Source organism: Coregonus clupeaformis, unplaced genomic scaffold (assembly GCF_020615455.1).
Source record: "Coregonus clupeaformis isolate EN_2021a unplaced genomic scaffold, ASM2061545v1 scaf0403, whole genome shotgun sequence".
Classification (NCBI taxonomy): Eukaryota; Metazoa; Chordata; class Actinopteri; order Salmoniformes; family Salmonidae; genus Coregonus; species Coregonus clupeaformis.
Window position 1 is genome coordinate 52,864 of NW_025533858.1, and position 9,070 is coordinate 61,933.

A 9,070-nucleotide genomic window follows, 5' to 3' on the forward strand; every position below is an offset into this window, starting at 1 on the left:
AGATTATTATTATTATAGATTTTAAAAAACTTAACTAATGTGATAAGCAGATGTTGTTGAGCAGATAATGAATTACATTTATTGATCTGTTGAATACATGAATACACACCTATTATTATTAAAATATATCTATAAGACTGTTTATATTTATTTATAGACAGTTACAAGGCTTCTCTCCTGTGTATAAATTGGTGTGTAGTCAGGTCTCCTGACCGATTGAAGCTCTTCCCACACTGATCACAGCTATAAGGCTTCTCTCCTGTGTATAATTGGTGTTTAGTCAGGTCTCCTGATTGACTGAAGCTCTTCCCACAATCAAAGCAGGTGTAAGGCTTCTCCCCTGTATGAATTCTGAGATTTAAGGTTTTAGGTGCAGCAAAACGCTTCCCACACAGAGCAATGGTAAGGTTTCTCTCCGGTATGAATCCGCTGGTGAATGATCACTTCCTTCTGTTTAGCAAATCTCTTCCCACAGTCAAAGCAGCAGTGGTGAGGTTTCTTCCCTATACATCTCTGCTGGTGTTTCTGGAGGTGTTCTGATCTGGAGAGACTCTTCTCTGTCTTGTCAGCATCATGATGTTGTCGAGGCTCCCCAGATGATAATCAATGCTGACCTTGTTATGAGTAAAACTTGATAAGGACCTTACCATTTTGACCCTAATGTCTCTGTTACATATTTTTTTACCATTATCTACTGTTCTGGCACTATGTCATGTCCCCCCTCAGGAGTTATTCCCCACGCCTCTTTTACTTGTCTGTCTATGATTTCTTGAATCAGAATTTTAGCTGTGTGTTGTGCGTTCCTTTCTTAGTAGGGTAGGCTTCAACCCATCGTGAGAAACGATCAACAACAACCAGCACATCTTCCTGTAGTCCACTGTCACCCGCCAATCACCATTCCATTTTTCCCCCCTGGCTATACTGGGCTATTAGAGGCAGAATGTGTATTTTCAACAATACCAATGTCCCATAGATCTTTAATCACTACTTTAGTAGCGGCAATAGCTTTCTTGATAACAGGATATTGTTTTGTGCAAGGTGGGGCAACACCTGTCAAGAACACTGGTTCCATATCCAAAGTTCCACACAAATTTTTCTTCATAGTCCAAATAGCATGGTTCTGAACTGTAGATTCCTGCAGTTGTCTAATTTGCCAAGTCACCTTTCCTTCAGAGATGTTCAGTGTAGAGTCAAGTTGCATAATAACATCAAGGCCTAAGATAGGTTGTTCAAAGGAGCCTATCCACACCCCTGCATCAATCTTCATTGGACCAATAGAAATTGATAATGGTTTGGTCTGCTTCATATCTGTCTTCACCCCCCACTCCTGTTGCTCTCATCTTCTTGCCTGTGTACTGAGGACCTTTATTTTGCATAAGATATGGGCAATACAGTGACTTCAGCACCTGTATCTACTAAGAAATCTACTGCAAAGTTGTTAACCATCATGTTCACATATATTCCATCCAATTTTAGTATGTACAACAGCTGAGATGGGACCTAAGAGGGGGTCTGTGAGTTTCCATCCACAGCATCCAGCAAACTCTGCTGCTGAGCCGTAGAGCGCTTCTTACATTTCTGCATCAGCATTGTGTCGTTGGGGATGTTGTCCTGTTTCCATATTCCCTTAGACGGAACCTGCTTCTCCTGGCCACTTCTCATACGGACACGTTTTCTTTTCCGACATTCTTTTTGCCAGTGACCAGAACTCCCGCAATAATGACATACACCAGGTTTCTCTTCTGCGGAACGAGTAATGTTGTTGGTTTCACTCGGAACCTGCACAACTCTGATGACAGCCGTTTTATTATGTTGATTGATGTCTCTGTCCAGTCGTGACAGCATGTCAATGATGTCGCCATAGTTTTGTCTCTCCCAATCAGCAGTTGTGGAAACAAAAGTTTTGCGCAAATCATCATATATGGATTGCATCAATGTATGTGTGATTGCCCCATTTTTGGATGAGTTGAGTGCATTTTCATCTTCCATGTCGGGTAACCCACTGTATCTAACCACCTCTGCTCTAAACCTTTCTTCAAATTCAGCAAACGGTTCTTTCGGTTTTTGGATACATTTGGTTATCGCTCCCCAATTGGTGGTGACATTGGTCAGACCCTTAAGGAAATCATGTATGGCTCTCCATCCATCGGCCACATCTTGCTCTTCACCACCCACAGCGCTATAAACCTTTTCTTCAAATACACCATGTTCACGGGTGTTCAAAACAAAGCCTAACAACTGTAACTCATCATATGGATGTAGATTGTAGAGTTTTTTTAATCGCTTTAAATGGTTCCACGTCTTCATACCCACGTCTCGTGGATGCTTCAAAGTCTTTGACCATTCATCCACGTTTTGGAGATGCTGATTTATGTGTGATTACTGTCACCGGGGGTTTGTCTTTACTCCCTTTAACAGCCTGTGTTCTGATTGGCCTAAGACATCGTTTGTCACCGCTGTCAGAATCTGTTGACGCAAAGCCAGGCAGTGCTGACCAGATGCTTGAAACCCGATCTGCCTTGCACAACTCAGCATGAGGGTAGAACAGAGAGCCCACAGGTGGGGGACAAGTCTTCCTTTAGCACTCCTGCAATTGTTGAATTTCCTCTTTTAATGTTAGTATCTGTTCCCCAAGAGCCTTCAAACTCTCTTCACCTCTTTGCTAGAACTTAATTGGGTCATTTCACTGTGTGTGTGTGTGGGTGAAGTGGGAATCTGACCTAGGGTCGAATTGCTCGCTCTTACTTAAATCCATGGCTGTCCTACTTTATCAGAGACTGAAACCAGACTGTGGCCTTTTGCCTCTCTCCTCAAACAAAGTGGAAAGAGCAGCCAGGGTTGAGCAGAGTTCAGGCTAAACCTTTGTCTCTCCTTGGCTATATTCTTGATTGATTACAGCATGATGGGGTGGGGTTTGTGTATGTTTGAAAGATTTAAGTATGGACCTGTCATGTCCAACAATAAGTCTTCAGGTCAAGCCCGGGAGAGCCGGGGTTAAACAGAGTTTAAACTAAACATGAGTGTTTTTGCAAGATAAGGGATTGAATGATTGTATTACTATTGATTCTGAACTGAATGAAAGTCTAATTTAGCCGCCATCATAGACAAAGGAAGTAGGCGGAGCGATAAAGAGAGGGAAACTGAAGAGGGAGGGATTTTAAGCTAGGGTGTGTGTGAAGGAGACTATATAGCTAGGGAAGAGAGAGAGAGAGAAAAGGGGGCTACTCTGCAGACCAGCACGGGCTTTGTTGAATTGAAATAAAGTCAAATCTTGATTCTACAAAAACTCTGGAAGAACTTTGATTTTTATTAAAGTATAGTCATTCATTTCCACAACACCATCCTCCCCTACTTTACTCTGTACCTGGAATAGGGGCGGCAGGTAGCCTAGTGGTTTAGAGCGTTGGGCCAGTAACCCGAGCAGACTAGGTGAAAAATCTGTCGATGTGCCATTGAGCAACTTAACCCTAATTTCTCCTGTAAATCGCTCTAGATGACATTGCCTGCTAAATGACTAAAATGTAAACAATGAATAGATGCCTGCCCTTAGTGTCACTGTTCCACTGTTCCTGCCATCTCTGCACCACCACTGCCCATATCATTCCCTTAGCCTCTGTCTTGCTCATTGGCACCTTAACCTCCAGTCTCCTAAGGGCCTGTTTAGCTAGCATACAGTGGGGGGAAAAAGTATTTAGTCAGCCACCAATTGTGCAAGTTCTCCCACTTAAAAAGATGAGAGAGGCCTGTAATTTTCATCATAGGTACACGTCAACTATGACATACAAAATGAGAAGAAAAAAAATCCAGAAAATCACATTGTAGGATTTTTAATGAATTTATTAGCAAATTATGGTGGAAAATAAGTATTTGGTCACCTACAAACAAGCAAGATTTCTGGCTCTCACAGACCTGTAACTTCTTCTTTAAGAGGCTCATCTGTCCTCCACTCGATACCTGTATTAATGGCACCTGTTTGAACTTGTTATCAGTATAAAAGACACCTGTCCACAACCTCAAACAGTCACACTCCAAACTCCACTATGGCCAAGACCAAAGAGCTGTCAAAGGACACCAGAAACAAAATTGTAGACCTGCACCAGGCTGGGAAGACTGAATCTGCAATAGGTAAGCAGCTTGGTTTGAAGAAATCAACTGTGGGAGCAATTATTAGGAAATGGAAGACATACAAGACCACTGATAATCTCCCTCGATCTGGGGCTCCACGCAAGATCTCACCCCGTGGGGTCAAAATGATCACAAGAACGGTGAGCAAAAATCCCAGAACCACACAGGGGGACCTAGTGAATGACATGCAGAGAGCTGGGACCAAAGTAACAAAGCCTACCATCAGTAACACACTATGCCGCCAGGGACTCAAATCCTGCAGTGCCAGACGTGTCCCCCTGCTTAAGCCAGTACATGTCCAGGCCCATCTGAAGTTTGCTAGAGTGCATTTGGATGATCCAGAAGAGGATTGGGAGAATGTCATATGGTCAGATGAAACCAAAATATAACTTTTTGGTAAAAACTCAACTCGTCGTGTTTGGAGGACAAAGAATGCTGAGTTGCATCCAAAGAACACCATACCTACTGTGAAGCATGGGGGTGGAAACATCATGCTTTGGGGCTGTTTTTCTGAAAAGGGACCAGGACGACTGATCTGTGTAAAGGAAAGAATGAATGGGGCCATGTATCGTGAGATTGAGTGAAAACCTCCTTCCATCAGCAAGGGCATTGAAGATGAAACGTGGCTGGGTCTTTCAGCATGACAATGATCCCAAACACACCGCCCGGGCAACGAAGGAGTGGCTTCGTAAGAAGCATTTCAAGGTCCTGGAGTGGCCTAGCCAGTCTCCAGATCTCAACCCCATAGAAAATCTTTGGAGGGAGTTGAAAGTCCATGTTGCCCAGCGACAGCCCCAAAACATCACTGCTCTAGAGGAGATCTGCATGGAGGAATGGGCCAAAATACCAGCAACAGTGTGTGAAAACCTTGTGAAGACTTACAGAAAACGTTTGACCTGTGTCATTGCCAACAAAGGGTATATAACAAAGTATTGAGAAACTTTTGTTATTGACCAAATACTTATTTTCCACCATAATTTGCAAATAAATTCATAAAAAATCCTACAATGTGATTTTCTGGAATTTTTTTCTCTCATTTTGTCTGTCATAGTTGACGTGTACCTATGATGAAAATTACAGGCCTCGCATCTTTTTAATTTGGAGAACTTGCACAATTGGTGGCTGACTAAATACTTTTTTCCCCCACTGTAGTATACAATAGGGTTTAATATAGTCTACTATTGGGTCTACTATAAGGTTTAATATAGTATACTATAGGGTTTAATATAGTATACTATAGGGTCTACTATAGGGTTTAATATAGTCTACTATAGGGTCTACTATAAGGTTTAATATAGTATACTATAGGGTCTACTATAGGGTTTAATATACACTGCTCAAAAAAATAAAGGGAACACTAAAATAACACATCCTAGATCTGAATGAATGAAATAATCTTATTAAATACTTTTTTCTTTACATAGTTGAATGTGCTGACAACAAAATCACACAAAAATTATCAATGGAAATAAAATGTATCAACCCATGGAGGTCTGGATTTGGAGTCAGCCTCAAAATTAAAGTGGAAAACCACACTACAGGCTGATCCAACTTTGATGTAATGTCCTTAAAACAAGTCAAAATGAGGCTCAGTAGTGTGTGTGGCCTCCACGTGCCTGTATGACCTCCCTACAACGCCTGGGCATGCTCCTGAGCCAACTCCTGGACAGTCTGTGGTGCAACGTGGCATTGGTGGATGGAGCGAGACATGATGTCCCAGATGTGCTCAATTGGATTCAGGTCTGGGGAACGGGCGGGCCAGTCCATAGCATCAATGCCTTCATCTTGCAGGGAATGCTGACACACTCCAGCCACATGAGGTCTAGCATTGTCTTGCATTAGGAGGAACCCAGGGCCAACCGCACCAGCATATGGTCTCACAAGGGGTCTGAGAATCTCATCTCGGTACCTAATGGCAGTCAGGCTACCTCTGGCGAGCACATGGAGGGCTGTGCGGCCCCCCAAAGAAATGCCACCTCACACCATGACTGACCCACCGCCAAACCGGTCATGCTGGAGGATGTTGCAGGCAGCAGAACGTTCTCCACGGCGTCTCCAGACTCTGTCACATCTGTCACATGTGCTCAGTGTGAACCTGCTTTCATCTGTGAAGAGCACAGGGTGCCAGTGGCGAATTTGCCAATCTTGGTGTTCTCTGGCAAATGCCAAACGTCCTGCACGGTGTTGGGCTGTAAGCACCTGTGGACGTCGGGCCCTCATACCACCCTCATGGAGTCTGTTTCTAACCGTTTGAGCAGACACATGCACATTTGTGGCCTGCTGGAGGTCATTTTGCAGGGCTCTGGCAGTGCTCCTCCTGCTCCTCCTTGCACAAAGGCGGAGGTAGCAGTCCTGCTGCTGGGTTGTTGCCCTCCTACGGCCTCCTCCACGTCTCCTGATGTACTGGCCTATTTCCTGGTAGCGCCTCCATGCTCTGGACACTATGCTGACAGACACAGTAAACCTTCTTGCCACAGCTCGCATTGATGTGCCATCCTGGATGAGCTGCACTACCTGAGCCACTTGTGTGGGTTGTAGACTCCGTCTCATGCTACCACTAGAGTGAAAGCACCGCCAGCATTCAAAAGTGACCAAAACAGCCAGGAAGCATAGGAACTGAGAAGTGGTCTGTGGTCACCACCTGCAAAACCAGTCCTTTATTGGGGGTGTCTTGCTAATTGCCTATAATTTCCACCTGTTGTCTATTCTATTTGCACAACAGCATGTGAAATGTATTGTCAATCAGTGTTGCTTCCTAAGTGGACAGTTTGATTTCACAGAAGTGTGATTGACTTGGAGTTACATTGTGTTGTTTAAGTGTTCCCTTTATTTTTTTGAGCAGTGTAGTATACTATAGAGCTTGGAACATTTCTACATGGGTTGCGGTCTCATGGCTTGAGACTGAGCTGTGGCTAAAAGCTTTGCTTTGTATATCTCAAAGGGAACAAGATAATATACCAAACTGGTCATTGCGCTGGTTGTTTTTTAGCTCTTTGCGTGTGTTTTAGCAAGAGGAAACTGTTGCCCATAATGTTGTAGAGTGTCAACAAACTAGGGAATAATTTCTGTAACTTCATTAATGTATAAGACTATACACCCACACTGTTGTTCACGTCAGACACTATTCAGACTTGAGAACTTAACATCGACTTAAGTCCCAAAATATTGTCTTATGTCCATGTTTTATTGACCTGTCCATGTTAACTCTACATATCTCAAGTCTGAATCTGGCCTCCATACACATCTTGCAATTAACATTGTAATTGTTTAGATTTTTTGTCAAATGCTTTTGTAAAATGCAATATTTATCATGAGATTGATTTTGGGTGAAACTATCCCTTTTTAAACCAAAGTATATGCTGGGCTTGATTTCACTAAGTATGCTCAATCTATTAAATAACACAATATAATCAGCTTTATTTAATGAGGCCTAACAATAAATGTACACAGTGATTTAAACATCACATCCATACACCAGACTAGAATATACCTACAAATAGTCTGTCTGAAATGGCATCCTATTCCCTATATAATGTTTGTTGACATTTGGGATGCAGCTATCCGCTCTAACAGTTAGAAGCCAAACAAATAATGCCAGGAACTCCAAATGTCCTTATGTCACTCTTGTGGATTGCCGACGCATTGACGTCACACAATTAAATCAACGCTATGGTGATGCTTCGCGACAATTTCTTTTGACGGTTGAAGTGTGGTCGTCGAGTGGGCGTGTCACACTACACTCTTTGAAAAAAATTGCTTTTTAGAAAAAATCTCTGAAGCTGGAGACACTTATCTCCCTCACTAACTTTAAGCATCAGTTGTCAGAGCACCTTACCGATCACTGCACCTGTACACAGCCCATCTGTAATTAGGCCACCGAAATACCTCATCCCCATATTGTTATTTATTTTGCTCATTTGCACCCCAGTATCTCTATTTGCACATCATCTTTTGCACATTTATCATTCCAGTGTTAATTACGAAATTGTAACTATTTTTGCACTATGGCCTATTTATTTATTGCCTTACCTCCATAACTTACTACATTCGCACACACTTTATATTTTCTGTTGTATTTTTGACTTTATGTTTTGTTTACCCCATATGTAACGCTGTGTTGTTTTTAATCGCACTGCTTTGCTTTATCTTGGCCAGGTCGCAGTTGTAAATGAGAACTTGTTCTCAACTGGCTCACCTGGTGAAATAAAATAAAAATCTTGATACTCCCTCTTTGCGCATGTGTTCCAAATGGCTGTCAGGTTAAAGTAGACGATAGTAGCCAACAGGATTCTTAGTGAAAGGGGGTGTTATTGAACGTTTTCTTGACCTTACTCGACTTTTATAGATCACGTAAAATGTTATCCAGGAACTTTCTAAAGTAAGATTAGGCTACATGAGACGTTTATTTGTCCTAACTTAATTCAGTTTTTATATTTACATAGATGTTTGATTGCTCTAGTCTAGGGGCGCATCCGTTGCAGCCTTGAGAATGGCATTTTCTCTCGGCAACTCCCTAGTCATTATCTGAACACTACAACAAAGTAATCTAACTGTACTGTAGTCTACAACATTTCATGTAATACAAAGAAACGATAGCTTCCACAATGGATCGGGTAAGTCTGGTTTTAACAGTATAGGCCTGCTGTGTTGCATAAAATGTCTAGGCCTAGTTTTCATAATCTTTGATAATCCACATTTTTGTGTTCGGTTTAAATGGATGGACAAAAAAACCTCACGGTAAAACTTGTTGGGAATTTTTTTCCTTCAACAAAGTAGCCTACCACTATGTCATGTTTAGGAATCTGTGACTCTGACCTTATTATCTCACCTTTCTCCCAAATTGTTCACATTCCTTCACTGATTTCGAACACATTATCCATTATTTGACCAGATACTCAAGTGGCCACTCTAACAAAGAAAATACATGTCTTCATTAATGGAAGGC